This window comes from Marmota flaviventris, chromosome 11 (genome assembly GCF_047511675.1).
Source record: "Marmota flaviventris isolate mMarFla1 chromosome 11, mMarFla1.hap1, whole genome shotgun sequence".
Taxonomy (NCBI): domain Eukaryota; kingdom Metazoa; phylum Chordata; class Mammalia; order Rodentia; family Sciuridae; genus Marmota; species Marmota flaviventris.
Window position 1 is genome coordinate 89,771,424 of NC_092508.1, and position 25,096 is coordinate 89,796,519.

At 33.8% G+C, this 25,096-nt stretch overlaps 1 pseudogene; it reads right to left on the bottom strand.

Annotated features, from left to right (window-relative positions):
• Positions 1 to 1,636: 1,636 nt before the first annotated feature.
• LOC114108516 (chromobox protein homolog 1 pseudogene) overlaps positions 1,637 to 25,096 on the bottom strand; it is a 65,971-nt pseudogene continuing 42,511 nt past the window's right edge.

A 25,096-nucleotide genomic window follows, 5' to 3' on the forward strand; every position in this document is an offset into this window, starting at 1 on the left:
ATTTTTTTCTATAAAACATGGATATTTTTATGATCCATTTAAAAGTTTGTTATGAAGATGAAGTAAAACAGTGCACACAGAGTTCTTAACACATTGCCTGGCATACATAATCAGCACATATTATTATTATTACAGTCAGTCTAAAAACTGCTCTTCATGATTGCCACCCTTTTCCAAGTTATAAACTGTTTTTTTTTTTTTTTTTTCAGTGATTATAAATCTATAGCTTTATTAAGTCAAATACTGATAATGTGGGCTGGGGCTGGGGCTCAGTGGTAGCGCACTTGCCTGGCATGTGTGAGGCACTGGGTTCAATTCTCAGCACCACATAAAATAAATAAAGGACTATCAACAACTAAAAAAAAATTTTAAAAATTAAAAAAAACAGATAGTGTGTATGAAGTTTCCATTTAAACAAAAATTTCACTGAAACTTTAGACATGCCTAAAAAGATTTTACGATGTAGCTCTAGATGCAGGTCTACATGATATCAGGAACTTTTGGATTTCATGATTTAAGACAGCATTTTGGGTAGCAGTTGATCCATTAAATTTTTTCTTCAAAAAAAAAAAATTTTTAATGTGTTTAAAGTAAACCACTGCCCCAATGTGAAAGCGAATCTCCTGAGACCAGGGCTTTTGAAACCACTCAACCCTTGAATTCACTTAATGAAACTCTTGCTGTCAGTGACTGAACCCTGCTGCTAATGGTTTCAGAGTTTAAAATTCGAAAAGCAGAGGCTCCAAGAAGTTTCCATCCCAAGAGTATGGCCCCTCCTCCTTCCCTACTCTTCCTCTTTGCCCCCCTTTGGCCTCTCCCCTTGTACTTCAGCCAGTGGCTTAAATGGACAACCTGATTTTATTTATAAATTCGTAATTGGAAAAGAAAGGGTCTTTAGGTCTAATTGCAAGAATTAGCACCTTTAAGACAAAATAATCTGCCTGTGTCTACTCTCCAATAAAAGACTTTCCCATCTCAGTCAATTTCTATCTCCAAAATGGCAGCTTTGGTTACTTAGGAACTGGCTTAGTCCTTTGTGGGGAACAACATTAACTCAGACTGGGAACACCTTGGCTTATAGGTTTTAGGCATTCACAGCTTTTAAACAGTCTCTCACAGTCCTCATTTATGGTGCCAATGACTTTTTTTTTCTTTTTAAGGTAAAATATTCTGTACATAGAACCAAATCATTAGTTACTTATTCTTTCCATTGTTTCACCATTTTCCCAATCAGGCCCCAAATTTTAACAAAAATGATCCTACTCATCTCTTTCTTCACCACCTTATCCCTCCCACCCCAAATAATATACCAGTAATAGACAAAAACTACACACATGCTAGCTGTAAAAATGCAGAATTAACACTGTGGGTTAGAAGGCTGTGGGTTGTGGGGATGCTCTTTGAAGATCAACAGTACCTTTTTTGCCTTCCCACACACCCAAGTCTTCAAATTTTGCCTTTCATAGAATTCCCTTTGCCTTTCTCAGTAAAGTGAAGAATGGGTTGCCTTCAAACACTCACTCCTACTAGGATGAGTGTGCAAATTATACAGCTTGGAATGGGCTTTAAAGCACTGGGGCTTCTGCAGGGCACAGAAAATAAACTGGCTCTTTAAAGGACATCTTCTCAAACCACCTTATGGGGTCAAGACAGTTGAACTCTTTCCCTCCCTACTTAAATACTCAGTCAGAGGTGACAGGGGCTGGTACTCAGGATTGTCATTGTTTTTGTCATTATCCTCTGAGGAGTAGGAATGCCACATCAGCCTTTTCTCACAGAAGGATATGACAACCTGTGGGCACTTGACATTGGCCTCCTTGGTTCAGCTCATCAGAGTTTTCCATTTCATTAGGAACAGGAGTTCTGGGCTGGAGTCTGTAGTTCCAATAATCTGCTCGGGCTCCAAACCCCAGGGCAAAGTCCCGTGGCTTTTCTGACTCTTCTTTTTCTTCTTTGGTTTGCTCACTTTTCCTTTATCTTCAGAATCAGAATCCAGCTCTACACTTGCCTCTGTCTGATTTATGTCTCACTTGCTGTTTTCTGCAACTGTAGAAGCTCAGCAATGAGGGCCAGGTTTTTTTCTGGTGCCTGTGTGTTTTACTCACCTGAGAAACCTTCCACTTTAGGAGGTTCTCCACTTTTCCAGATGATTAAGAACTTTTTCCACCACATGTTCCTCTTCCTCTTGTTCTACTCTACCTCCTCTACTTTTCTTCTTGTTTCCCCCCCACCCCCACCCCACTCCTTATTGCCCTACAGCTTTCTGATGTAAAGGGTGACAATGCTCAGAGCAGCGCGCTCAAGAGTCCAGAAGGAATTGGTGTTGCAATGGTGGCATTGCATCGCGCTCTCCTGGGGAGTGGCGCCCAGTAAAGCCTATAATAGTTTGTTTGTTTGTTTTTCCTTCTTTTCTTAAGGAAAAAAGTTGTTCAAGTTAATCCAATTTCAGCTATATATAATTGACAGGGGAGGGATTATACCCTGTGATTGATTTGCCCCATTCTCCTTTGGATCCCTCTGGGGAAGACCCTGTGCATGGGCAATAGCATTTTCTCACAACAAACATATGTCCCTGATTCCCCAGCCTCCTTTTTCATGCATAATCCTCTGCCAACTGTTGATACTGTTTGGCTCATGTTCAAGATAAACAAACATCCTTATCGATTCAGAAGCCTCTTTCTGATATTTGCAAAGACTAAAAGAAGTGTCTGGATCTAGATGTGTCAGTTTATTATTTTAAACACAAAATTACTTCACACCATGCACCTCCTCATCTATTTACTTTTGCATTTCCTTTCTAAGCCATTAATTACTTGCCACTCTATGTGTGGTCATTGACAGAATCCTGATTTATTCCACATGACACTTAGGGCTTCTGCTGCTTCATTATTTGTGTTATCTAGAAGAGACAGTCAAAGATGCACTCTCTCATGGACGGATGATGTCCTACATATAGTTCCTGTTATGGCAAGTGATTTGTTTTCCTTATACACCCTATTCTCCAGCAGTTTTCTATCATAAGTTTATCTTTGCTTTGTTTTTGTTTTTAGAAAGTGAGAGCTTTCTAATCCTTTCTTCATTTAGATAATCCTGCTTTAAGATAGGCAAACCCAAGTCTAACATATAATGAAGAATTATTGAATTAATTACTAATTATTCTCTCTTTCCCTCTTTTTTTTTTTTTTTTGTCCCTAATGTTTCAGTTCATCTCATCCTCATGAAACAGAACTGTGCCTCTTTTGTCTTCAAGAAGAAGTCCAATGAAGGTTTAATGTGATTTGCTAAACTCATAGCATGCACTGAGCAATGCATTGCCACAGTCTGGCTGGGCACAAAATCAGGAGCCACTCAAGCAGGAACAAACTTTATTTCCAAAATTCCCGCGAATGCCACGCACGCGGCCTTCTCCCGGGACACACTACACCAACAGGAAATCCCTCCTCCGGAATTCCCTCCTACTGCACTTCCCCAACCAATGGGAACTCTCTGGGAGTCCCAGGAAAGCTCCAAAGTAGCAGGCCCAGGCGGACAGTAGGGGTCTAATCTCCAATTGAATGCACATCTTAACATAATCATTATCATCTCAATGGCTTGCTGGTGTCACCTTTCAACCAAAAATGCCATGCGTCATTCCTACTTGGCTATGGCTTTCAGCAATGCATGTTGCTATCAAATATTTCACCCACTCACACCATGGGGTAGGACCCCAAGGCACCCAACCCAGCCTTTCTGCCACTTATCCAAAGCCATCATTCCCTAAGTGAACCTCAGCCTCCTAAAAACTGTATCTATTGTATTCCTTCCCTTAACTTACTATTTTAAATGACAACAGACCTGAGATACTTGTTAAAGTACAGCCATCAGCAGAATCAGGCTTGTTACTTTTCACATTCTTTTCCTTAGTATGACAGACCAGGACTGTACCTCCTAGAACTATGATTCCAAATCTTCAATATCTTGCAACAAATGTTTGAAAAAGAAAATAAGAATGTCTATCTTGTGAAGAAATATAATGTTGAAGCAGGAGCAGGAAAAAAAATCTAGATTTAGAGGAAAACATTATTTAGCTTGCATGAGTGTGATTTCACTAAAATAAGTCTATTTTAGTGAAATCTATTCCTTTTAAGAATATGGCATCACGATCATAGCATCTTATTTTAGATTTGTTCATTGCACTTAAGTCTTTGCCAAGGAAATAGTCAATACTTATCTTGGTCTTTACATCTAAAGGTCCTGTTGAAGTGATGTTCCTGAACAACAAAACGGTCTTAACTTCTCATAGCAATTGGTCCCAACCCTGTGCCTTGGAACTCCAGGTAACTCAGTGAGTTTATTGAGCTCCCTCCTCAACAATTTCATATCAGGTAAGTTGTAATTTCCTTCCATCCAACTGATTTTATAGTTATGTTTATTACCTATACTTAGTCATATATTTTTTATATAAAGTTTCATTTATATACACATTTAAACAGTCATACTAATATGGCTAATATTCCTGTGTGTATATTTAATATATATATATATATATATATATATATATATATATATATATATTTATAAATATATATATTTGGAAATAAATATATATATAAATTTGGAAATAAAGTTTGTTCCTGCTTGAGTATATATATATATGCATATATATATATATATATATATATATATATATATGCATATATATATATATATATATATATATATATATGCATGTGTGTATATATTTATATATTTACAATTATATAACTATGCTAAATTGTCATCTTTTTTTTAGGACATATATAACACCCTGTAGATGTCCCACAGGTCTTATCAGTAGCAAAGTAAAATTCATTGGGTTAAATTCATTTTTCCTTCTACAGAGAAAAATAAAATCTATTTCATATTTATTACTACTAAATTTCCATTTCCATGGGAATTCTCCATCATTGTTTTTCAAATTTTAGGACATTACTCTAGGTTCTTTGATGTCTGCATTGATGCAATGGAAAATGGCATTTCTACCTCTTAGTCTACTCACCTAACTAGGACTGAGAGACAAAAATTTGTATCCTCTTCATCACAGATTGGAGGAAGAGTAAGACATCCAAACTTCCTGATTCCTTGATAGTCCATCCGTTTCTTTTGACAGAAACTCCCCTTTGCTTTTCTCCACAGCAGGAGTCCTAACTTGTGATCAGCCAGCTGCCTATAGTGACACCACAGTTCCTGGCAGAGTTCTAGCTGTCCTGAGGTGCTGCAGCTGAATACTCAGTGTATGTCCTCTTAGAGGGGATCTTTCAAGAAAAATCCATAGGCTTCATAAACACAGAGGGAGGCCTGCCACTGGATTCTGAGTCCTCTCTAACCTCTAAGTTCCTAGAGAGCCTTTTAAGATACCTTTTCGTGTTCCTAAAGACTTAATTTCTCTGAACTAAATTTTTGGGGGACAATTGGAGATAATCAAATTTTATATTTCTATGAAATAAATAAAAATAAGATGTAGCTATAAGTGGGTTGTCTTAATTGAGCCAGATCTACTACTTTGTTATAGCTTCTATCAGCAGAGTATCATTTTGTATCTACTGGTGTTTTCTAAATGAGAAGCTATTTTTTTGTAGGCAAGTTTCTAAGCCAGTTTTCAATCCACTGGCATATGGTATACTTAAGGAGTTATTGTTAGAAAATAAGGAATTACATGTAGGTGGACTTAATACCTTTATTTCTCAAAATAGCATCATTTCAACTGTGTGTAAAGATCATCCAGCTACTAGCAGACTTCCTTATCCCTTTAGGAGAAACAGCAACCCTCACAGGCAAAACACAATAGTTCTCACAATATATACCCTTTCTCTCTCCCACATTCCCATTTTCCATGACTTGGATTTAAAATACAACACCACAACACCTTTTTCTATAAAGGATTCTAGTGGGTTGAATGGCAGTTTCCCTGAAGTTATTAACACTTAAAACCTATAAATGTGAACTTATTGGGGAAGAAAGGAAAAGGCCTTTACAGATAAAATTAAGTTATGGATATCAAAAAAGATCATTCTGGTAAACCCTAAATCTAAAGATAAATATGTGTTTGAATAGAATACAGAGAGAGTTGCTGATGAAAAGTCAAGGCAGAGGTCAGAGAGATGGTATCATTGCAACCACCAAAGCCAGCAAAGGCAAGGCACAGAATCTCCCCCAGAACCTCTGGAGTGGGCACATCTCACTTACTGTGGACTTTTAGCCTTCAGAACTGTGAGAGACTAAATTTCTGTTGTTTCATGACAATATTTGAAGCCATTTGTTATAGCAGCCCTAGGAAACTCATATAAGGTCTAAAGAGTAAATATTTAGGTTTTGTGAGCCATATGGTCTTCATAGCAACTATTCAACTCTGATTTGTAGTGTGAAAGCAACATACAAACAAATGAGCATGACTGTGATCCAGTAAACTTTATCTATGAAAATTTGAATTTTCCTATGTCAAAAAATATTATTCTTCTTTGCTATTTTTTAACATTAAAAAATGTAAATATTATGCTTGGTTTATGGGAGATGCATAAATAAACAGTGGGCCAGATTTAGTCTGTAGGTTATAGTTTGCGGTTTCTTTCTCTGGAACAGGGACCATCAAGTGGAACAGCATTGATTATGCAGACGATACTCATTCTGGAGATCAGTTTGAATGTCTGATTCCACTCATCTTTGGAAATGCCCTTTGTTTTTAAACTCAATTTCTGATGCCTTTGAAAAACCTACATGAACACCCCTCTTAAGAGTGTAGATAGTACCTCATAGTAGATAGATTTGAACTAAAACTAGATGGCCAGGGACTCTGCTATTAGTACCCACCAACACATATCAAACCAATATCCTTGACCTTATCAATAGATTAGGAAAATTATTCTAAACATTGTATACTTATTCAAATGAAATAGGAAATATGATTATGTCTCATTTTAGAGACTGTGATTTCATTATTCCAGGATGAGCTTCCCTGGCACTGGAAAGGGCTTCCTGGGCAATATTGGCTTAGGTACATGATACTGAGAAGCATTTGCTTGCAGAGACCCTAAAACTGTAAGTCATCCCCTTAGCCACCAGCATCCATATGCAGTTGCAAAGGCACTTGCTCCCAAGCATCTCAAAATTCTAATGTGGCTCACTGCTTTACCAGCACAATGTTCCCACACAGTGTCTTTCTGGTACTCCATAGGAGAAAAGTTACACCTGTCAGAAGTTTGACAGACTGTTCGAAAATATGAAATCACCTATGTCAATTGGGAATTAAAAAATGCTATGGGGATTTTTTTCCCAAGATAGTATAATTGCAAAGTTTTTATCAGGATTTAAAAGTCAAATAAAGACACTTGAAATACATGATAAAGGGATCTCCAATATGTCACTGAAGGAATCTGTCCCTCTTTGTCATTTAGACACACTCTGTCCATGCACTCTTCCACACTCTTTCTACTAGCCTCATTCCTGTTTCAAACAAGGAGAACCTAATAAGACTCAGATGGGAGATTTGTGACTATTCCCAAAGGAAGGAGTCACTGCTTCTGAAGATATCCTGTTTGTTCATTTTCTTTTTCCGATTTCTTCTCTTTGTTTTGTTTCTGGATCCCTCTATCTTTCTCCCAGCTTGTATTGTCAATTTCTGTTAACCTCCTCTTGGGAGCTCTCCCGACAAGTGTGGCAATAGAGAATGGCTTTGAATAAAACATGCATTCTATACTTGATATCAAGTCCCTGTTTCTCATACATCTACAGGAGGAAAATAAATAGCTTTGGACCTAAAAACCCAGCAAAGCTGTTTCTAACCTATGTGAAAATTTATAAAAGCTTTAAATGTATCAAATTAATCACAATCTTTAGGTTATGGTAAGAGCGTTTTTTTTTTTTTGTTTTGTTTTTTTATTTGAGCACCATTTTTTTTTGTGCTAAACATTTATTCTGTAGCATTTAACGTGTCTCTTCAAATGTACTTAAAAGACTTTTGCTAAAATGTACCCCAAACCATGTGAACTTAAAAAACAATTTTATTTCTAGAAGTGATTTAAGTGGATGTATCTAGAAGCCTCTAATACTAGAGCTGTCACTGACAAATGTAATAATTATAATAATTAAGATGAATCAATGAAAAGAATGACCTTAAGACATCTGGCTCATCTCTGTGACTAATTTGTAACCACTTACACCACTGATGACATGAAATACCACATAACTGGTGCAGAATTCTAGACATATCATCAATATATTTGATCAAACATATTTGTTCATTGATTTTTATATAGCACATGCCACTTTTTATGAAAATTACTTATACTTTCAAAAAAGCTTTGTTAATATTTTAAGATTATAGCCCTATTTTTTTCTTTACCAGAACTCTAGTCTTAGGAGTAGACAATAATGTTAAAATAGCTTAATAAGCAGACAAGCAGCTGTAGTCCACATAGCCATCTACTTCATATTATGCTAAAGGGCAAAAATTATACTAGGTTTACTTTTTTTATGAGAACTTACAGCTCAGGATAATAGGGATTGAATCATTATAAGCAATAAAGTGTTAAAGGAGGATAGTTTTCTGAGTCTAAAAAATAAGGATTCAAAGCCTCGCCTTGTTAGTTACATGACTGATATTTAACTTATAGGAATATAAGTTTTCTTTGTAAATTTTGGTGAATTCCCATGTAAGAATCTAGAAAAAAAGAGAAAAAGTTTGTGTTGATGGCTTTGCCTACAGAGTAGTCCATCAAAACTATGATAATTAATATTATTCTCTTGATTTCCATGTAGTGCATGCTTGGGTTTGGTAACATTAATGGGATTTCTCCCTATTGTACACATTGTTCACCAACAGAAGCAAAAGCATCATTAATCTTCCACAATATACATTTTTATACCTTTTCTCAAGAATGGAAACACACACACACACACACACAAACACACACACAGGCTTTAAAAAAGGTCAAGATAAATCCAAGGATAACACAGATGACATGAATTTCTAACATCAGAAATGAAACAGGGGCTATCATTACTGGTTTAATTGGTATCAAGAGAAAAACAGAAAGAATAGTGAAATAAGAAAGAAAAATAGAAGAATATTAAAAGAAAAAGCTCTATAATCACAGATTTTATAATTTAGATGAAATGGACCAACTTTGGAAAAGGAACAATTTTTTTAAAAAAAATCACACAAAGAAATATAGGTAATATAAGAATGATATTTATTAGAGAAATTGAATCAGTAGTTAATAATATTCCAAAATAGAAAACACTGGAACTTAAAGGGTTCACTGTGAATTCTACCAAACATTTCATGATGATATATCAGTTCTGTATAATTTTTTGGAAAGATATACAAACAGAGGGGATGCTTCCCAGTTTATTCTATGAGGTAAGCATTATCTTTATTTTAAAAGAATATAAGTCATACCAACAAGAAAATCTACACATCAAAATCTCTCATCAACATGTTTAAAAATTCTCAAAAAAATTTTTAGTATACTAAACCCAACAATGCATGAAAATAAATGTAGTTCATGATTGGATGTGATTCATCTCAGGTCTGAAAGATTGGTTCAACATTTGAAAATGAATTAATGTTAAACTTTTATATCAAAAAAGAATCATATGATCTATCTTTTGAAGCAGAACACACATTTGACAAAATTAAATTCATAATAAATATTTTCATCCAACTAAGCATAAAGGAGAATTTTCTCAGGTTGGTAAAACTTACAAAAAACTCTACAGCTAACCTCAACCTTACAGGAGATAATTTATAAAGGAAATTGTAGCTAACCTGATAAGAAAAAGATGAAAAAGGTATACAAAAGGAATAGATAAAACTATCATCATTCATAGATGATTGTCTATGCAGAATATACAAAAAATCGACAGAAAACAACTCTTAGAACTAATAAGCAATTATAAAATTTTGCAGGATACCAGGTCAATATTTAAAAGTTTCCATATGCCAGAAATAACAAGTGGAATATAAAATTTAAACACATTGCCATTTATATTAGCATTCTCTTTAACATGAAAAAAGCCATATACTTAACAAACTATTGTCAGAATCTACATGAGAAAAGAGACAAAATATATGAAAGATGAAAAAAAAAAACAAAACAAATAATTGGAGACATATCTTATATTCGTGGAAGGAAGACAGTATTATCAAGAGATCAGTCCTTAAACTTGAGTTATAGATGCAAAGGAATCCCATTCAAAATTCCATTATTGTACCTATATTGACAAACTGATTCTGAACTTCATGTAAAGAAGACAGAAGGCTCAGAAGAGTCAACACAGTATTAAAGAAGTAACTCTGAATATTGGCATTACCTGATCTCGAGATTTCCTATAAACCAAGATAGTGTAACATTGGTTTAAAAAAAAATAGACAAACAGATTAATGGAACAGAATGATATCCCAGAAATGAACCCACAGAAACATATTCAATTGATATTTGTAAAAGAAGCAAAAACAATCCTGTAGCGAAAGAATCATTTAACAATCCTGGAGCACGATGAACATCCAATGCAAAAGAGAGAGAGAGAGAGAGAGAGAGAGAGAGAGAGAGAGAGAGAGAGAATAGACTTCATATCTTTCCAAAAGTTAACTCATAATCTAAATAACCTTGAATTTGACAAAGACTTTTTAGACACACCAAAAATATAATCCATAAAAGAATAATTGATAAATCACACTAAAATAAAATTAAAGGAGAGGAAGGAATGGGGAACGGGGGTGGGAAAGATGGTGGAATGAGATGGACGTCATTACCTGAAGTACATATATGAAGACGCAAATGGTGTGACGCTACTTTCTGTACAACCAGAGAAATGAAAAATTGTGTTCTATATGTGTACTATGAATTGAAATGCATTCTGCTTTCATGGATAATAAATTAGGATAAACAATAAATTTAAAAAATAAATTTAAAAAAGAATTAAGTCTATTAATTAAAAATTAGCAAAAATTAAACAAAACTCTGAGCTTCATTCAAGGCTTTTAGTTATGAAAATATTTTGGTTTCATTTCTTCTGAAAAGTCTGACTTCCTCATCATGACACTCAATTAGCAGAGTTAATCACCAGTCTGATGCTACATTCATCAGAATTAAGTATTACTTAATGAAAAATAAACAATTTATAGTTAGTAGAATATGCAAGGTCTCTGACAAATATCTCTATTTTTATTTTCTGTGAAGTTCTTTCAAAAGGAAAAAAAATCATTTTTAAAAGATTTAAAATCTAATAAGGTGGGGAAATAATGTTAAGTTCACTGTTGCTTAAAATTATTACAAAATTACTGGTGGCAGGACCGTTTCCAAAATCAACTCTTTTTGTGGACACAAAGTAAATCACAACTTTGTGCTTATCTGTGGTGGAAATTGTGACAACTCTAGGAAATAGAAATGCAGTGTCACTCTTAGTTTTTCTGTTTTCTAAGGACATCACTATCACTCTGAAATAAAATATAATTAGATGAGAAATGCCATAAGATTTTATGCACACAAACGGGCACATGTGTACTATTGTAAACCCCTAAAGAAATACTTTCTTTTCAAATTGACAGAACCTAGAAAGCACCTCTTTGGAAAATAACATTAATCTGGTATAAGCCAGAGGCACTGTGTTTTATTATTGTTCCCTAACACCTTGAGAACAATTGCCAATTTGAAGATTTTGCTCAATGCTCTGAGTGATGTTAGTATCTAACTTTTGTCAATCAGAGACAGCAAGTGAAGTTCTCTTTCATTTTATTCAGATTTATATCATGTCATTTAATAGAAAGTCACATGTTCTAGAGAGGAGCCTTAGATATAGTTTCAGCATGTGCTATAAAATCACACAAATATTAATATTATTGATGCAAAATGGAAAAGAGCTGGAATGAAGTTAGTTAATTACTTGCCCTTTCCCTGACTCTTAATTTATAAGTTATGATTTTCCTGGTGATGTCCTAGATTTTAGAGAGATAACGTTAGTCAAAAGCACCACATTACTCAGTTTTATAGTAACAGACTGCAATAGAATCGACATTTGACCTCTTAAGTCTTTAAATTTCTGTAGTCAGTACAATTAAATTTTTTCCCCAAGGAAATATAGCATCTATTTTGATAACAAACAAAGCATATAAGAATAAAGATGACAGATATTTGAGATATTTGTGTTATGTCCATTAATAGGGGAGAAGTATAAAATTTATTATTTTCTAATTTTTAGAGTAAATTTTAATAAAAACATTTAATGTGCTTTTATTCAGTATTAGGCATCTTTATACGATTCATTTAGATCATCATAGAATTTTGTGAGAAAATGTTATTATCATTTTATGTTGAGGAATCTAAGACTAAAGAGATGACATAACATGGGGGTACATGAGAAAAGTTAGAAAAAATTAGGTGGAAACCAGATCCCAAGTATGAAGTTCAGATCTTGTATCTTTTGAATAAATCACTCAGCCATTTTCTACAGAGTTATTTCTTTTTGTGCATTCTCACATCTTCTAGTCACCAACAAAGAACTAAACTAGTTAGCCTCTGATCCATTCATTCCCTTCAGGGAAGTGGCAGGTGAGGACATGCTCCTAGGATAAAAGAAAGAACACAGGTGTCCAACTTTAATCACTGTCAACTTGACCTTCAGGTAAGTGGATAAATGATCTTTTTTAGAAGGAAGAGACATATGTTGGGATATTTCCCAGCAGGCTCTGTTCTGTTACCTTTAGTACAGGAACAACCATGCCTGGCTCCCCAGAGAACACTGTGCAAGCTGCACTGCTCTCTGCAAGTACTCCCTGCTCTCTGAGGAACTTCTGAACCTCACTCTTGACACCTCACTTTTCTGGCCCAGAAGTATATTTCTGACAGACCAAGGAAGGGCCTTGGAATCTACTTTTGAAATTCAAGATTTCTTTCTACTTTGTGGGAAGCGCTTGGTAGCCAGTATCCTGAAATTTTTATAAAACTTCATATATATTTCTGTCTATTTGGCTACCTGGACTTGTGTGTTAGCCAACTTGCTAAACTGACCATTGTTAGCATACATGTATAGCTGACAAAATGTGACCAGGGAAAACTGGTAGATTAGGAGCTCTACAGTAATTGTAAGATTCCATAGCTGTGGGTGGCTGGTGTGTCTGTGCCATTATTTCCTCTCAATTCCTGAGACAGTGCTAGATCTCTGGAAATGTTTTCATTTAGCACTAGAAGTTAGTAATCACTGGTCTATGGAGAGGTTGCTCAAGGGACTGGTGGTATGGCACCATCAACAGATGGTGGAAGGAAATGAATATTGTGGAATTAAGCTCCAAGGGAATCTCAATCAGGCCAGTTAGAGCTATTCAATTATATTATAGGGGGAATTGTATTCTGCCAAATATGATGTGGGTAGACCTCTCACTACATGTTTAACCTTTAATAACTCACTTTTGAAGGTCTAGTCCTCACTTCTATTGCACAAAACTTTCAAATTTCTAAGCCATAGAAGTTGGCAATGACCTTCATAATCAGAAATAGCAAATAATGTTATACAGTAGAGCTTACACTGGCTTAAATGCATTTTTTCAATAAAAGATTTGCTCTCTATTTCACATTTTTCTAGACTGGTATTAAAGTTAGCTTCAGAACATTGATTCCTTTATGTTAGACTCCCAATAGGCAAGGTAATAGCTTTAAATTTATTACACTATGTGTCTTTTTTTTAATCCTCTGGGAAAGAGAGGACAAGATAGAATCAGATGTGTAAGATATTTATTTTGAAAGAAACTTACGAAAAAGCAGGGGTAAACAGGGAGAGGATAAAGACCACAGTGAAGGTCTGACTCCTGTCCAGGGAGGAAGGCACAGATGGAACACTTCAGAGGATGGCACCATTCTGTGAAAGCTTCTGGCATGGTGATGGGGATCAGATAGAATTTGTCCCTCAGATGAATTCCTCACTGGAAAATAATCAGTTTGCATGATAACATTGGTGCACCCAACCTATGGTTAGGAAGAAGTTTGGAGAATGGTGATCATCATTTACTTTCATTATTTGTGTTTTCTTCTTGACCATAGACCATACTTTCTTGCCCCAACCTTTCTTCTAATTTTTAATTCTGTGCCAGATTGGTGTGTAAGAGAATTAAAGATCCTGCTACTTTCCACCAGAAAGCAATTTCCTTTTCTCTGTTAGTCAAATGCTATGGACTAGATGTTTGGGCCCCCTCAAAATTCATTTGTTGAAATCTAATTCCCAATGTGATAGTGTTTGGAGGTGAAGCTTTGAGAGGTAATTCGATTTTGAGGTGGAGGCTTCATAACTGGGATTAGTGCTCTTATAGGAAGAGGATGCTCTTATATAAAGAGAGGTAGTCTGCTCTCTTTCTTCCATGTGTGTATAAAAATAAGTAGGCAATGTGCAAAGAGAGCACTTGTTAGAACTCAACCATGTTGATCTACCATCTTGGACTTACAGCTTCTAGACTGTGAAAAATAAATCTCTGTAGTTTATAGTCAACCTAGTCTATTGTACTTTGTTATAGCAAACTGATCAAGACAACAAATGAGGTAAAACCAGTAGTAATCTTAACCAGTTAGGAATTGAGTTGATTTATGTTGAATTGCAGTTTTAGAACTACAATTTGGTTTGTCTTTCTTCTTTGGCCTGGTCTTCTTCTCTGTTTCGGTTCAATGTGGTGGTTTCTGTCGCTTTAGTCATGAACATTCCAAAAGAATTGGTTCTGTGCTTTGCAGGTTTTGAGCTTACCATGTTAGCTTCCACACTGTTACATGTCTTCAGGAAGAAAGAGACTTGGTCTATTTAAAGCAGGTCCCTCTTCTAGCAGGACTCTGATTTGTAAACACCACAAGACAGAGATTTTACTGTCTTTTTAGGTGGTTCAGAACAAGCCCTCAAACTTTTCTGCTTTATTGCAACTTGCAACAAATTTCTCAGGGGAAAAGTCAGGTGAGCACTGGGGGCTCCTGTAAGAGAGTGATCTATCACGTCAGTATTCCAGGAGAGTACTTCTGCTTAGGTCATGCCTCAGGCAATGCCTGGAATTGATAAATTCTTCTAGTGAAGAAAGTGGCTGGTCATTTTCACTTCGTCTAACAAGTTGTGTTTTTATTTTAGCTAGTTCTTATCATTTACAGTTTTCTGATATGTTTGAAATATGATTTAAGAAACTTGTTCTTTTTTTTTTTTTATGGCTGTGACAGGAAACTGCTCTCTCAGTATTCGATGATTTAGAACTATTTACCAATTTATTGTGTTGTGCTTTCTGGGTTCTGAGATAGTTAGAAGGACTTTTTCCCTCCTTTGATCCCATAAAGAAAAGACCCATGTTTTCTTCTATTCTTTAAATTATCAATTATTATCCTATTTAAATCTTTGGTCTAGGGTTGAAGGTGCGCTTCAGTGGTAGACTGCCTGCCTAGCATGCAAAAGGCCCTGGGTCCAATTGCCAGCACTGCAAAATGAACAAACAAAACACACATGAAACAAACAACCAAACAAATAAAATTATGTGTCTACCTAAAATATTTTCAAAGCTCTATCCCTCTCCTATCAATACTTCTTATTGGATAATTATATCTAGTCTCCACCCAATTTCAGGTGCTACTTTTATGATATAGTAATACATAAGTGCCCATACATATTTTGTCTATTTTGGGATTTTCTACTCTTTTACTTTGGTCTGTTTCTTTACTAATAAAACTCTCTATTGTCTTTTAACTTTGAGACTTTAAAATACATGTATCAGTATGTGGAAGTTTCAGTCTTTTCCTCATTTTTCTTCTGTTTAGAATTTTCAAAGTTTTTCTGTTTAGTACATTTTTCCATGTAAAATACAGAGTTAAAAGAACAAATAGAGGATTTTTAGTGGGATCTCAACAAACATAAATTAATATAAGAAAAATTAGAAACTTTGTGATTTTATCTTATTATCCAAACATACTGTATTTATTTTCATTTGTTTGAGACTCATTTATTGTCTTTTACTAGTATTTTAAAATATTTCATACATGTGTGATTAATTTTTTTTTATTTACTATACTCCTAAGAGTTTGATTTTCTATTGTTATTATTATGGTAAATGATTTTTCTTCCCATTTATCTTTCATATGGTAGCTGCTGATTTTGATGTCAATGACAATTTAATACCTTTGTTACTCATTTATGTTTTTTTCTCTTTTATCAGTCACACTGATAAAATTATAGCATATGTGCAAGCAAAATAAAAGTTTTAACTTTATTATTTAAATAAAATCATATATCTTTTGAACTCTTCTTTTCAATATTTGTTTTTAATTTCTAATTTTTTCTTATCTGAATGCATTCCATAGTACCTTTGGGCAAAAATTATTCAAAAATAAGCTGGTTATGGTGGTGCACACCTAGAATCCTAGCTACTCAGAAGGTGACAGGAGGATCACAAATTCAGTGCCAGCCTGGGTAACTTAGAGAAACCCTATCTCACCAAAAAATGAGCTAGAGGAATAGTTCCATGGTAGAGTCTGTCATGTGTCAATTCCATGGTAGAGTCTGCCATGTGTCAACTCCAGAATAGAACAAACACTAACAACAAACCACTGTCCATGACCTATTTTTCTTGTTTCTGGCTCAACAATGAATGCTTTACTGTTTTCTTATTATCCATACTGGCTTGGCAAAGGAGGTAAATATTTTTTAAGTGTAATTTTTTTTTTTAAATTTAGAAGGATCCATCTATTTTTAGTTCTTGAATATTTTATTTTTCATTTTAAGTATTTTAATGATTCAAGAAAGTACACAGAATAAAAATGTCTATGTGAGTAAATAAATTGCAACAAAATGAAAAGCTATGTAGGTTATCAGCCAGGACAAAGATAAAGTAATGGGCAGTTTTCACCCTCTGGCTCACCACACTTTTTTTATCCCCAAAGCTGAGCCCTTTTCTCACTTATAACTATATGGCTTAGTGTTGCTTGTAAGTATTTTTTAAGATTTTTTTTTTTTTTACTCAATATTAAGTTTGTGGGATTCACCCATGTGATTGTGTTCGTTTTTACTGGACTATACAGTCAGTTGCATAAATTTAAGATATAAAAAGTGTGTCAAATGTCACCACATAAAGGTTAATTTATCAGTTTTATTGTTTCTGGCAATTTTTATGCCACATGATTGAGGTTTTAATTTCATGTATAGACTATACAAAATAAATACATATATTTGACAATCTATTTTACTTTCTTCTTTATGGAATTTAAAAAAAAACCCTGTAATTATTAGTATTAAAAGTTATGCTAAACTCAACAAGGCCAAGTTTTACAATAGATGTGAAGCATCTGGGATCCTCATATATCACTGGTGGGAGTGTGAATTTTATAACCATTTTGGGAAGCTATATATTTGAATGTAACAACTAAAATTAAATATATGCATTCTTTATGATCTGTCGATTCTACTCCCAAAAGTATACTCACTATGCATATAGTTAGGATATTGTATATAAGAATATTCACAGTGACATTTTGTATATTATCCTCAAATTGGAAACGTTCCAAGTATACATCTATAGTAAATAAGGTATACAAGAAATAGTAAATTTATACAATTGACTTTATAGTCAAATAAAAATGAACACAATCACGTGGATGAATGTCACAAACTTAATATTGAGTAAAAAAGTAAATCCTAAAATATACTTAGAAGCAACACTATGCCACATAGTTAGAAGTGAGAAAAGTTAGAAGGCTCAGCTTTGGAGAAAAAAGGGGTAGTGAGCCAGAGAGTGAAAGCTGCCCATTACCTTTTATTTGTCCTGGCTGAAAACTTACATAGCTTTTCATTTTGTTGTAATTTATATACTCACATACACATTTATATTCTGTGTACCTTCTTGAATCCTTAAAATACTTAAAAATAAAAATAAAATATTCAAGAAATAGAAATAGATGAATCCTTCTAAAACTCTAAAAAATATTTATCTCCATTGCCAAGTGTGCACGTGTGGCATGTGTGTGTGTGTGTGTGTGTTTGTGTGTATATATATATATATATATATATATAGATATAGATATAGATATAGATATAGTTTTTCATGTACATTCTTCTTCAGAACATCTGGAATATTGACAATTGATTTTAAGTATTATGCATACATGCCACCAACTAAATGCTAATATTGATCCTAATATAAAATAATTTTTAAGTATAAACTTTTTGTAAGATCAAACTATAAAACACAGAGCAGTAAATGTCAGCAATAAATATTTTCTGATCCTAAAATTCTGATTCTTCATTAATAATTCTAGGTGGTAGCTACCTAAGATTAATAGTTTCTAGTGTATTATTTCAGAAATTTCTGCATAGGAATACATAATATGTGGTAAGGTAGCATACTTTATAGATTCTTATTGACTTCTCCTTTTTTTACACAAATGGGTCATCTTTTGCAAATGATTATGCAAATTTGTTTCTTTCACTTAAGATGTAAATTTTGGAATTTAATATATGCATATAGTGTATGTAAAATGTGTATATATATATCATATATACATATGTACATATATGTAACATATAACATACTTACTATGTATACATATGGGCATATATAACATATATACACATTTACTATATCTAGTATATCCTAGAATTATATATATATATATATATATATATATATATATATATATATATATAATTTATATATATTAAATCTATAATATATGTATAAAGTAAGATTTAATATCAAGATGCATATTGTTTTTTACATATAAATTGATGACATATAGTTATGTAAAGATAAAATAATCATACATGAAAAGCAAGTTGTAGAATATATTTTACAATAATACACATGCATTTTATGCATTTTATATTTATAAATATAAAACATATAAAACACATTTTTATACCTACACAGATTTTCTTTTTTTAAAAAAAAAAATATTTATTTTTTAGTTGTAGGTCAGCACAATATCTTCATTTCATTTCTATTTGGTGCTGAGGTTTAATCCCAGTGCCTCACGTGTGCCAGGCGAGCGGTCCACCACTGAGCCCCAACCCCAGCTGTATCTACACAGACTTCATTATATTGGTATGACATAATTAATTTTACTAATTCTTCATTGAAGTTTATTTTTCTGTTTCAAAATAGGTTTGAATGAGCATCCTTAAGGCACTTTTTTTTTTTAACTTTCTACAGAAACTTATCATTTAATCATCTACTGCAGAATAAGGATTGGAGAACTTTTAAAGAGAATTATTTAGGTATAGTAACCTCAGATAGTAATGGCAACCTATTGTCCATTAAAATTTTTCTTTCAAAATTCAAGAAAAAAAAAACAGATTTTGACAGAAAATCGAGGGTACTGTTCTTACAAACTAATTCTAGCACATGAGCTTAGAGAAGCTACTTATCCATGAGTATAAGTAATAGTGGCTATGCAATACATGGGCTAGGACAGGACCACAATAAACTTTATTTGGATTGAAATAGTTTCCATTAATTGTACTATTTTTTAAGAACCAAAATATGAATCTACTTCAACTGTGCAGTGTCAGATTACACACACACACACACACACACACACACAATCCTGTCATAATCTTGTGGACTTTCAGAAATGCATCAACTTTTTATACTACGTAAAGTATGTTTACATTGATGTGCATATCAATTGGGCTATACCATTGTAATTGTTTAGTAACTGTGTTAAAGGATTTATCAAACATTCACTGGAAACTTGAAAAGTTACTTATCTTAGTCCCATGTGTCTGTGTGTAAGCAAGCATTTGGATAAAGTATAAACTGAAGTAAAATTTCAGTCCACATAAATACAGACTTGCATTTGCTAGTTTGCTAGTTTGTACTCGCTAGCTTTCTGGAAATGGCTTTATTTCTCATTTTTGACATCTTTGGATGTGTATTGCCATTGTAAAAATATTTCTGAATTAATTAATTCTACATTAAAAACCCAAATGAACTGACTGTAATCAAAGAAACTAAATGTGATGCTTTTCTTTCTTACCCTCCAGATATTGTTCAGCTATTTTTTGACAGTTTTTGTCAAATTTGTTTTATGTTAGAAGACTTCAACCTTTAAGGAAAAAAAAATCCACTTGTGAGCTGACAATATTTTAAAGATAAAAACCCAAATAGTTTGGTGCCTATAATATTTTTGTTTAAAGTAAAACCCATCTTTAATTGATATTTTAGAAATTTATTCTGTCTTTAAGAAATCTTATACATTAAAAAATGTTATGCACCTATATGAAACTTGAAAGCAAGATAACTAAACTACAACTCTCGTTTCTAATATTATTGTTACTCAGTTCCAACTGAGAATTAAAGGAGGTTTATGAATTATTGAAAATTATTTACTAATAAAATAAGCCAAGTCCCATGATACACAATTACAGAAACCATTAATACTTTTTGTATAATTACTATAAGAAAGAATAAATAGTCTTATACCATTAAACATATATTCACTTATATGTGTATAATCTTATCTTAAAACAATTTACTTTCTTCCAATGTTTTGTGTTCCAGCTATGAATTTCATTGTTAGGATTTTATGGTTGTATGCTATAAAATTCCATAAGTTGCAGAACTACTAGCCTGGGATTTTCTCTCTTTAAAGCAATAGAATCCAGATGGTATATGGAGGAATTTGATGCTAACTTGTGAAGGAGAAATAGAAATTTCCTTCTTACTGGTGATTTGGCACTCACTGAATTTCCTTACATTTAGATTGGAGCCATATTGGTACTCCTGGCCAATGAACTGTGAGCAGAGTTGTTGTCACTTTGTGGCAGGTGCAGGCAAGGACCTCCCACACCTCTTCCTTCTCTGCTCTTATAACCTTGGAAGCTGTACACTTTAGACAGCAACGTGAAAGATGGAAAACGACTGGCTGACCTTTACCAGATTTTAAGGGTTTGATCTCGTGCATCGAGTACACTAAATTTAATCTAAACTTACATCTAAACTTAAGAATTAGTATGATCTCAGCTCTTATTTTAAGTGATGTATGCAAAGGCAGTAACACAGTCATTAAATTTAAACAAGGTTCTGCCAAGAAGTCGCTGAGCAACAAAGCTCATTTTAAGGCAATATGGAGTCATTTCTCAGAATCTGGTGCAAATACATAAAGCTCACCAAAAATCATTCCACCATTTTCTTCATTTTAAAACACCCAAGTTAGAAAGGGTTCTAAAGACAGTAAATACAAGATAAGAAAGTAACCCAATACACAGATGTATGTAAAATGTAAATAGATAAAATCATTTATATGTTGCCAGTCTGAAGTGTAACTAAAAGAAGACACCAGGAAAGTTCACTGCCAGGGTGCCTCCTTGCAATGAAAAGACAATCATTTCCTTGTCATAGAGGAAGACTTTCCAGATCCGAAGAGTTGAAGAACAGGTAAAGATCATACGATTACAAAAATATCAGTATATGCTAAGTGTTAATTATACTCACTACCAATAGGAATCCAGTTGAATCAAAGCACACCAAACTCCCTTGATCTAGCAAGTAAAATCTCTAGCAAAGTGATAATATAAAACTCAGAGAGAGAACAGATGTGCTGCAGGAGAACATGCTGATTTTATAGGCACTAAAGTTTCTCTTAAAATAAATACAGTCATTTAAAGTCTTTGAGTCATGGCTGGAGAAGCACCACATGGAGGTGATAGAACAATTAAGTGTCCTGTGGGAAAAAGAAAGAACTGGAAGAGAATCTCTACGGAGCAAATCTTGAATATACAAATTAAATTGTCTGTAAATAGTAGATTGAAACATGTCTGAAACTAATTCCATAATAGCATAGGAATCTATCATACAATAAGACTGTTCTTTGATGAGGCATGATGTAAAAAGATTGGAGGAAATGACAGTCACATTGCAACCCAGGCTCAATCTCATCACTCTTTCTCAATTTAGTCTAAGTGGTCAGTTTAGCTTTGACTCTGCATGGCTAGTTTCATCACTCTGTGGGAAACCAAATGTGAAATTTCTTCAGTTTTTAAATTTTATTTTATTTTTTTAATGAAAAAAAATTGCAAGGAATTCTGAATTTGATTTTCAGCTCTATTTGTTATTTGAACATCTTTGTTAAGCCCCTTAATTAGTTAAAGGGTATTCTCTTATTTTTTTTCAAACAGAAATTCTAACTCGTTGCTTGTAGGGTTTTTGCAAAGATTAAAGGTAGTAAGCTTTGCAAACTCTTAGCCACATAATGCATGCTTATAGCCATTTCTCTTATCTTTTGAAAGAAGGCAGAGCATATGGTCAGGTTTACAAAGGGCCTGGAGGTAAGCTCTGAAATATTTTTTTTTTATTTAAGATTTTGCTTCTAAAATTTTATATATTAAATAACTTATTTAAGTTTTCTCCACTGAGAAAACTGAGAGGATTACAGTCCTTCAAAGATGTTTTAATATTATATTGAGAATTTAGAACTGTATACAATATTAACCATGCTGACTTTAAAGACTGTTGCAATATTTACTTTTTAAATGGACATATAACATTTTCAGGAAAAGTGTAATGCATTGTTTTGTTCAGATCCACACTTGGATGTCTAACAGGTCTTAAATTTGAAAAGTCCAAACAAACATATTTTCTTTCCTCTACCAATGCAAAACCTTCCCCACCCCACTCAATCTTTCTAAAGGTCTACTTCTATTCTACTACTTAGTAAGATTAAAATTTACTTTTCTCTTTGTCTTATATTCGAAAACCAAACCAAAAGCTTATTTTTTTTTTCAATTACCTTCAAAATACATGGACTCTTAATACTTTCCCTCAACTCTTCTGCTGCTATTAAGGTACAAATTACTGCTGAGGTTCTTGTAGATTATTGCAATTGTCCGCACATGGTCTTGTTTTACTTAGATTTTCCAAATAGCCTTGTCAAAAGAGAAATCAGAGTAGTGTTTTAAAAATCTGAATGCCAAAAACATCAGGCCACTGCTTAAATTGTTGCATAGATTCCAATTGTCTCCAGAATAAAAGCTTCTGTCATGACCATCACCTAGGTGACCCTTAGCAATCTGTTTCTTATTAACTCTAGAGCTCAATTTTTCCTTGCCTTAGTCTATCTAATCATTCTTACCTCACTGATGGGCCGCAAGAAAAAGATGCTTTTCATCAGTGAAGTCGGAATGTTCTTCTCCATATTTTCCATTGTTCACCCTCTCAATTCCTCTCCTCAAACATCATCTTCTCAATGAAACCTCTTGACCACATTTAGTAAAGTATCAACAAGAAACCCCTACCCAAGGGGTCCCTATGCTCCTGAAACTGCTCTTTGCTTCTCTTCATGTGAAATGCTGGATAGCTACCTGTTTATTTATTGATTGTCTGAATCCCCTTGTTCACATCTATTTGTTGTTATTATCCTCAGTGTCTAGAGTAGTGCTGTATCCTCTTTTCTCAAAATATATTTGTTGAAGGACAGAAGAAAGGGAAAAAGATAAGATTTTTATTTCCTTTTTCTGTGTCTTTAGATTTCCAAAGAGAGAGAGATGCTTTGGAAGTCACAATCCATCTCCAGCATAGTCTCTCTTAAGACATTTGTCAGGTGACTTGGAGAGAGAAAGTAGTCACTGTTCTAATAAAGCCTCAATGCCCGCCCACCCCCAACATTTGGAAGAATTTGGACCTTGAAGGAATAATGTAGTCTCAGTTGTTTGCCAAGGTATTTTGCTGATTCTGCAGGGAACAACCCACCACAGGAAGGTGGCACTGATGGTTACAAATCTGGATTACCTCACTGGTCAATAAATAACTCTCCAAGTACATTGTGAATTCTGTGTCCTTAGAAACATGAGGGAGGACCTGTAGTTATTTTTAGTCTTAGGATAATTTTGCAGAGCACTATGGGTTGTGTTAATCTTGTCAATAGTAATCACTATTGGTTAAAAAAATAGTGAATACGAACATATAAAAGTGACAGGAGGAAAATAATATTAGGAAAAGGAAGCATTAGAAAGCACATAGCTTATTTTTCTTCCATGTTCTCAAAGTATAACCATTATTTCTTGAGTGCCTACTATACGATAGGCAATTTACAAATCTTAATTTTGCAATAGCCCTGTGAAATATTAGTATCTCACTAAATAGGTAAAGAAACAGGCTTGATAAAGTTGAATGTTTAATCCATAATTGTACACAAAGTACACATTAGGGCAGAGAATCAATCCAGCATCTCTGTGAGTTCACAGCCTCTGAATTCTCTTGAACATGCTGTCTTGTTTTAGAAGTGTTGCCTGTAGCACCTCTTTAAACCCAATAGAATAATTGTCCTGCCTCCATAGAAAAGATTCTGAAGGTATATTAGAAAATATATTGTTTTATTATAAATAATGAAAAATTGTTATACCAGTATGTAACAAAATAATCCAGAATAGGAATGTCCCTGTACCGTCTATTAAATTCAAAGGAATCCAATCTGCTGCCAAAATGACGTCCTAGCCATCACTTTCATCACATTCAAAATGTAAGATTATGTAAATAAGTTACAAATTACCTCTCATCGTTTTATAGAATGAGCTTCTGCAGAGTAGCTGCTGAATCAGAGAATGAACTCTGTGTAACACTCATTAATTTTAAGGGTTATTGCAGTCATTAGTTTCTGTCAATTCACAATTGCTTTAAGTGAGCCTAAGATATTTGAGTTTTTCAGGTTGTGCTACGTCTACATTTGTCTTAAAAATGTAATGCTTTATCATCCTACCTGGCAGTTATTTGGCTTTCCCTATACACAGAATTTGGCAGTACTCATAGAGGTATTAAGTTTTTTCTTTCAAAACAATTGGTTATTTCTTGCTTTTCTCAGCATGATAGTCTCCCCGCCCCTCGGATACTTAATAAAACCCTTCTTTAACTAGCATGGTTGGCTCTTAGTTTGAAATTAGTTCTTCATAATGTAATTTACATAAGATATGCAAGTGTTTTTTGCTATTACTTGCATTATACAGCTTATATCTTGGATAACATTGAAAGCTATATCAAGCGCCTTATGCATATTGTATTTATCCTTGCTATATGCTCTCTGTCAGGTGAGTATGTGCATATTCATTTGCTGAGGAATATGCATGAAGCTCCAGTAGATTATGACTT